Source organism: Octodon degus, unplaced genomic scaffold (assembly GCF_000260255.1).
Source record: "Octodon degus isolate 3935 unplaced genomic scaffold, OctDeg1.0 scaffold00127, whole genome shotgun sequence".
NCBI lineage: Eukaryota > Metazoa > Chordata > Mammalia > Rodentia > Octodontidae > Octodon > Octodon degus.
In genome coordinates this window covers 452087-459688 of record NW_004524703.1, presented here as the reverse complement: position 1 = coordinate 459688, position 7602 = coordinate 452087, and positions in this window count along the sequence as shown.

Below are 7602 nucleotides of genomic sequence, written 5' to 3'. Positions count from 1 at the left end.
TGTGTGATGAATTGTTTTGGTTTTATTTCTTGGTATATTTACCAACAGTTTAAGAAATTCCTATTAACATTAATGCCCTGAATCTAGAGTAAGGAAAAACAAATTTCTTCCCTCTTAAGCTCTTATTAAAAATTTGTCTAAAATCAAGGTTTTAGCTGAATGTGGCATAACATGTCTGCAATCTCAGCATTTAAGAAGCAGCAGCAGAAGGATCACAGTGAGTTCAAGGCCAGGCTTAAATACATAGTGACACCTTGACTCAAAAGAACCAAAAAAAAAAAAAGGAAAAGAAAAACAGAATGTGTTCTCTGATCCCCCTTGTACTACTCTAAGACCACATATTTTTGTATTGTCATGTTTTGTACCACTCTATAGTTCTCACCCAACCAATAGGAAGGCAGCCAGCCTTTCCAGGCATTTGCACATCTTTGGGCCTCAAGGAGCCAGTCACTAGGCGAGGCCTTTGAAGGGGCCCTGTGGGTGGGAAGAGCAAGGCTAACTTGGACAAATTACAGATGACTTTTATGTCTTTCCTCTTCTGTAAAACCTAGGTGGTCAGCTGTGTCACCAGCTGCTGTGATGATAAAAGTTCCTGGAGCTTATCAGGTGTCTCTTGGTCAGCTGGTAATGAGCAGCTTCTGTGACTCATCTTCATTGCTCCAGGAAGGCTCCTCCCTTCTCAGCCTTCTCCCCACCCCCCATGTGACCCACAGAGTTTGGGCAGCCATCTCGAAAGCCTGAGTGTTAGGACAGAAGCCTCTGGCTGTGACATCAGCCACACCAGGAGCTGACCACTTTCTCTGCCCCGGCATATAGAAGCAGCCTTTCGTGACGTGCCAATACTACTGCTTCCCCTGAGCAATCTAGCAGATCGTCTTTGCTGTGCCTGATGATTGTGACCAGGGCTGTGTCAAGTGGCAGCTCTTCCATATCTAAAACACACAGTAAAGGACACTCCAGCCACAAGAACCCTTTTCCTCAGAGCACGGAGGCTGCGAGTCCAAAGTCAAGGTGTGGGCAGCCTGGGCTATGGCTTCTCCCAAGGCCTCTCCTGGGCTTCCACATGCCATCTTCCTATGATGACCTCCCACGGTTGTTCCTCTCTGTGTCTGTGTCCTGATCTCCTTTCATAAGGACACGGGTCACACTAGATTCGGGTCCTAGCTAATGTCTTCACCTGACGTAAATTACCTCATTGAAGGCCTTATCTCCCAACACAGTTATAGTCTGAGCAACTGGAGATTAGGACTTTTGGAGGAGGGTGTGGACTGGAGGTACAGCTCAAAGTAGAGTGCCTGCTAACATGCGTGAGACCCTAGGCTGATCCCCAACAACACAAAACCAAAAATAGCTTTCAAAGAGGTTGTAATTCATCCTCTAACAAGTGTTCTCTAGTAGTGGTGTATGCCCTAAAAGAGATGACAATAGAGCTCCTACAGCCATCTCATCTTTCATGTATTACTGTGAAGATGCTGTACAAAGTGGCTAGCATGCTGAAGGACTCTGTGAGACCCAACTGCTGTGGGGAGTGATATACATCAAAAGACCCGAGGCTCACCCCATTAGCCTAGTGTTTACTCAAACCCAAAACTTTGGGGCAAAGTTGGGACACTCCCAGAAAGGAAAAGATAGATTTCTAGCCAGGTGAAGAGACATAGGCCTGTAGTAATCCCAGCCTAGGCACTTTATCAAGACCCTGTCTCAAAATATAAAGCTCTAGGTGTTAGGTACAAACCCATCCAATCACCAGAGCAGGAATTCTGACATGAGTAGATTTACTGGGGCATCAGCAGGCTGGCTATCTAGCAGACCAAGACAGCAGCGAATAAAGTGGGGACAGGAGACTTTATAGGATCTTTTAGGGAGGGTGATCACTGGCTGGAACAGCTGAGGGAGAGCAAAGTTTGGCAGGACTACCTGGTCTGTGGGGGACCATCGATGTTAACAAAGGAGAGTTTCGTGGTTGCTTGCCCGGGTCAAAGTCAGGTGGACCTGTACCTGTTCTGTGGTTTTGGGTTTGGCTCTGCATGGGGCCAAGGGGGAGAGAGTTTGGGGGCAGGGTGCCTGAGAAACCAAGAGGGAGAGTGTTTGGGCAAGGTGCCTGGGAAACTTTGAATCCTGACCTATCATTAGGAATATAGCACAGTGATAGAGCACTTGCCTAGCACATGCTGGGTTCAAAGTTTTCAGTAATAGGGGAAAGAAAAGAAATAAATTTCTATAATTTGAATCCCTCCCCACAAAACCCAAACCCCTACTGCGATCTGAAAGTAGCAGGTTCCATACTCAGGGCCGCCCTCCAGCTCCTCTGCCAGGTGGAGGAAAGCTGGGCGCAGGCTCTGCAGGGGAGAGGTGCAAGAGCTTCACCTGAGGTGGGGCACAGTGGCACACCCCTGTGATCTCAGCACTCCAGAGACTCCAGCAGAAGGATCTCCATGAATTCAAGGCCAGCCTGGGCTACAAAATGAGTTTAAGGCCAGCCTGAACTGCATAGTGAGATCCTGTCTAAAAAAACAAAAAACAAAAAACAGGGCCTGCCAGATAGCTCAGCAGACTAAAGCATCTGCTTCAGCAGAGCACAACAGCCAGGGTTCTATCCCTGGTATGCCCTGCCAGCCCCACCCCCAGGGTGTGCTAAAACAGCGATTGAGACTGGACATGGTGGCGTGCACCTGTAATCCCAGCGCTTGGGAGGCTGAAAACAGAATGGGTCCAATCTACATAGCGAGATCCTAGATACCCTGTACACCCTGTCCTAAATTCGTTTAAAAATACAATGAAACAGTTCCTAGCCCTCCACTGAGGTGCCTGATTGTGTGCAGGATGGATGCAGATGTCTGTGTTCTCAGCCTGAGGTGGTAGGGGTAGGTACGCAGATGCTCCTCTGTACAGAACTGTGTCCTACAGACACCAGGCTAACTTCCCAGGAGTGGAGGAAGGAGGACCAAGAAGACCTGCGTGGGAGTGTGTGAGCCCAGAGCAGGAAGCCGGGTCCTTGGCTTGGCTCGCCAAGGAGCTCAAGCTTTCACCTCCAGAAGGCCTGAATCAGGAAGGCAGTCTCAAGATGGCACCTTCTCTGAAAAGAGCTTTTCTGCCATATTTCCCCTTTCCCCACCTTTTCTAACACCAGACCATGTAAGAAACTGGATGAGTTAGGCCAGATGTAGTGGAAGATGCCTGTTAATTCCAGCCAGCACTCAGGAGGCTGAAACAAGAGGATCGCCTCAGTGAGTTCAAGACCAGCCTGGGCTACATAGAAAGACTGGAAAAAAGAAAGAAAAAAAAAAACTATACAAAGAAATTCGGGACTGGAGAGATAGCTCAGCAGTCTAAGTACTTGCCTGGTGCAAGGAACTGGGTTTCATCCCTTGTACTACATACTGTGCTGGCCCCAGAACACCAGGTATGCCATGCCAGCCACCACAACCAGGCATGGTAGTGCACACCTGTAATTCCAGTGCTGGGGAGGCTGAGACAGGAGGATCACAGAGTCCAAGCTCAGTAGTGAGACCCTGTACCAAATAAATAAATAAATAAATTTTAAAAAATAAGAAATTGGAAGAGTGGAGAAGCAGAAGATGGAGAAGAGTGAAGCCAGAGGTCATACTCACTGCAAAACTAAAAGTATTACCTATAAAATTCATGTGCCTGCTAGACTCTGCTTCCTGGAAAGGGAAGATTGTCTGTTTAGTAAACTTTATGTAAGCTTGAGAAAAGTTGAACTGCAGATATGTTATGAAAATGCTTGCTTAATGCTCCCCTGCCGGGTGTGGCATATATGCCTATAATCCCAGCATTTGGGAGGCTGAAACAGGCGGATCACTGCAAGTTCTAGGTCAGCCTGGGCTACAAAGTGAGCTCAAGGTCAGCCTGAACTGCATAGAGAGATTCTGTCTGAAAAACACAAAAATAAGCCAAATAGCTCAGTGGATTAAAGTTCCCGCTTAGGCAGATGCAGCGGCCAGACTCAATCCACTGCCTGCTATGCTGGCCCCATCCCCAGGGTGTGCTGAGACAGTGATTGAGACTGGGTTCGCCTGTAATCCCAGCTCTTTGGGAGGCTGAAGACAGGTGGATCACTACGAGTCTGATCTACATAGTGAGAGCATGTAGACCCAATAGACTTACTAAAAAAAAAAAAAAAAATATATATATATATATATATATATATACACACACACACACACATACACAAAGACAAAAATAAAATAAAATAAATAACTCTTCCCTTACACACACAAGTTAGCCAAAGACATCTACCAGGAAAGAAAGCTGTTTAACTTGATTTGGCTCACTTACTAAAAAAATGTTTCCACAACTTGGGGATAGGCAAAGGGGTGGCTGGGTGTGGTCAGTGACCAGCTCCAGGCTCTGAGGAACCTTGTCAGAAAACCTTGTTGAACCTGTTGGTGTCTGTGGATTAGAGTGCTATACAATATCAGAGGGCACTGGCTCCAGGAAAAGCACAACATGGCCAGTAGCACTTGTTTTACATTCAAGGTAATTTTGAAAGTTGCCTACACTTTGTCAAACCAGTAAGAAAAGTCTCTTGATGAGGCTGTGAACTCCTGTCCCTCCAGGACCTCCGCTGCATGAGAATCATGCTTTTGAGCTTGTTGACAACACTTTGGAGACAAGTTTCCAACTTTTGTTCAGCTGCAGAACTCTATCAGATTTTTTTTTTAAATCTCATTTAAGCCCACAAGCATCCTGTGGAATACATTTCAAGCAATATGCCATGGAAAGGAGGAGGTGCCTGGTTTATAGGTAGGATGATGGTCTCTAGTGATTAAGCCTGGGGAAGGCTGCCATGAAGCTACACTACGAGCCCACTTTATTTTGAGACAATTTCTAAATTGCCCAGATTTGGGCCAAAGATATAGCTCAGTGGCACAGCACCTGCCTGGCAAGTACAAGGTCATGAGTTTGATTCCTGGTACCAAAACAAAAAAGGAAAAAAAAAATACCCAGACTAGCCTTAAACATGCAATCTTTCTGCCTCAGCCTCCCAAGTAGCTGGAATTATAAGCATGTGTCACCATACTGAGATGCATTTATTTATTTAGGAATTCTGCTTTTGATGGGTTTTTTTTGGTATCAGGAATCAAACCCAGGATCTTGTACTTGCCAGGCAGGCACTTCTGCCAACAAGCTATCCCTGGCTTATTTATGTTATTTATTTATTTTTATGTATTTACTAAAGGGTCTTACTACACAGCTCAGACTCGTAGTGATTCTCCTGTTTTCAGCCTCCCCAGCATTGGGATTACAGGCATGTGCTACCACTACTGGTCTTGGTGGCCAACTTAGAGTGCACAGGTATGGGGTGGGTGCAGCTTGTGGTACCAGGGATCAAACTCCGGTCCCTGCACTCACCTAAGCAGACAGGCAGACACTTAGTCCACTGAACTATTTCACCCAACCCTATTGATTTATTTTTGAGATAGATTCTTATAATGTAGCACACAGACTGGCCTTGAACTCATGGCCATCTTTTGGCCTTAACTTCCTGAGTACTAGGATTACCATGCCCAGTCTGGTTTTGTTATTGTTTGAGATAGGGAGACAGGGTCTTGTAGCTCAGACTGGCCTCAAACTCATAGCAATCCTCCTGCCTCAGCCTATCAAGTGCTGGGATTATGGGCATGTACCACCACACCTAGAAGTGTATTTTTTAATGTAATGTTAGATTGCTAACTAATTTTTATTTAGTACCTCCTGAGGTGAATTTCACAGCCCACAATTCATATGTGGAAGTCCTAATTTGCTGTAGGCAGTTAAATTAGATAGAAATATTATAGGCAGTCAGACAGGGCCAGGCCTGCAAGAAGACAATATGGAAGACAAGGTGACTTTGCAACTTTAGAAGAGACAGACACTCCCACTCTGGGCCAGACCTCAAGACAGAAGAGTAAAGAAATGCAGTCACATACTTCCCTAAGGATAGGCATCAGGGATCGAAATTCTACATAGGTATCAATCACCTGGAAAGAGCCCAAAAGAGTCACTAACCCAACCCCAAACAGGAAGAGACCCTGTTTCATATTCATGCCTGCTTGCTATGGACACACGTCCTCATTTGGCTTTGGATTTAATCAATTTTACCTGAGTGATGGTGCTTATAATCCCTTTGGTTGACCATAGTTTTGTCCCTCCTCATGCTCACCTAAGCAAGTTCCCATGTTCCCCACCTGAGACCGACCTCACCGCACGGTATCACTCTATAAAAATCCCTTGAAGAAACAGCTTCCCAGGGACAACCTTCTCAGGCTCCCCTTCTCTTCCTCTCTCAAACAGAAGCTTTCTTTCCCCACAATAAATATTCTGCACTTAACTTCTGTTAGTTTCTAAAATTCATTCTTCAGTTTTAGGGAACACCAATTAGTCCCAGGTACCTTTCAGGTTAGGAGTTTCATTTCCCTGTGGCACTATCACCAGTCAGCTGCAGTTTTTCTGCTTAATTTGAATGGAAGTCAAAGGGCAGCTCCCCTGGTGTTAACAGCTCCAGGCCCAAGTGCCTAAAGCTGCAGTGTCACAGCTCTCAGCAGCTCCTTAACTACTAAAGCTCACAGCCCAACGAGTAGCTTTCTGGAGTCTTACAGCAGTTTTCACTGCCCCTCCGAGGTTCTCCACTGGTCTCCAGCAATCTCCTCCAATCACCACTGCCAGTCTCTTTTGGTGGCTACTGGTCTCACTTGTTCTGTGGAGCTCTTCATTGGTAACAGCCCCTAGCCTTAGCAACTTTTTTGACATAATCTACTCCGCTCATACTACCTGAGATAAGAATCCAGAGTAGGTCCACAGGGCCATCCAAGTTAGGCTTTACTGGGACCTGTGGGGCAGCCTCCTTCACTGACCTAAGTGGGTGTGAAGAACCCAGCTTACACAGAAGAGGACCTGTGCATGCAATTTGTATTTCTTGTACCTGCTAAAGAACTTGCACAGGCTGCCACTACACTGCTGCAGAAATGGGGGGCACCTGCATACTGGGCAACTTCTGCGTGTGCCCCGCGCCCTTCACTGGCTGCCACTGCAAGCACAACCAGAGGCTCAGTGACTGCAGCGCCCTTGGGCACGGAGCCTGGACAGACCACAGCTGTGCCTCTGCAGGTGTGTTTTCAGGGCCCTGCACTGCCTGTCCAGCCAGACTCCCGGCCACTGCCACCTGAAAGACCTTGCCTCACAAGCCATTGAGCAAAGCACATATGGCAGGTGGAGTGTTCTGCTGCCCTGTGTCTTCCTGCAGTGCCTTCTCCACACATGAAGGGGAAGACAGAAGTGGACAGAAAGGCCCTCGTGGGGCTGTGAAGACTAAAGTGTGATCACATAGAGTGGAAAAGCTAGTATTCCTCATGGGAAACCCAAGATTATACACAGCTACGGTAGGTAGAAATTAATAGGCAGTCAAGACAGGTATTGGGCCGCATCTCCCGCAAGAATGAAGACCATTCTTAGCAATCAGACTGTTGACATTCCAGAAAATGTTGACATCACTCTGAAAGGACGCACAGTTATTGTGAAGGGCCCCAGAGGAACCCTCCGGAGGGACTTCAACCACATCAATGTGGAACTCAGTCTCCTTGGGAAGAAAAAGAAGAGGCT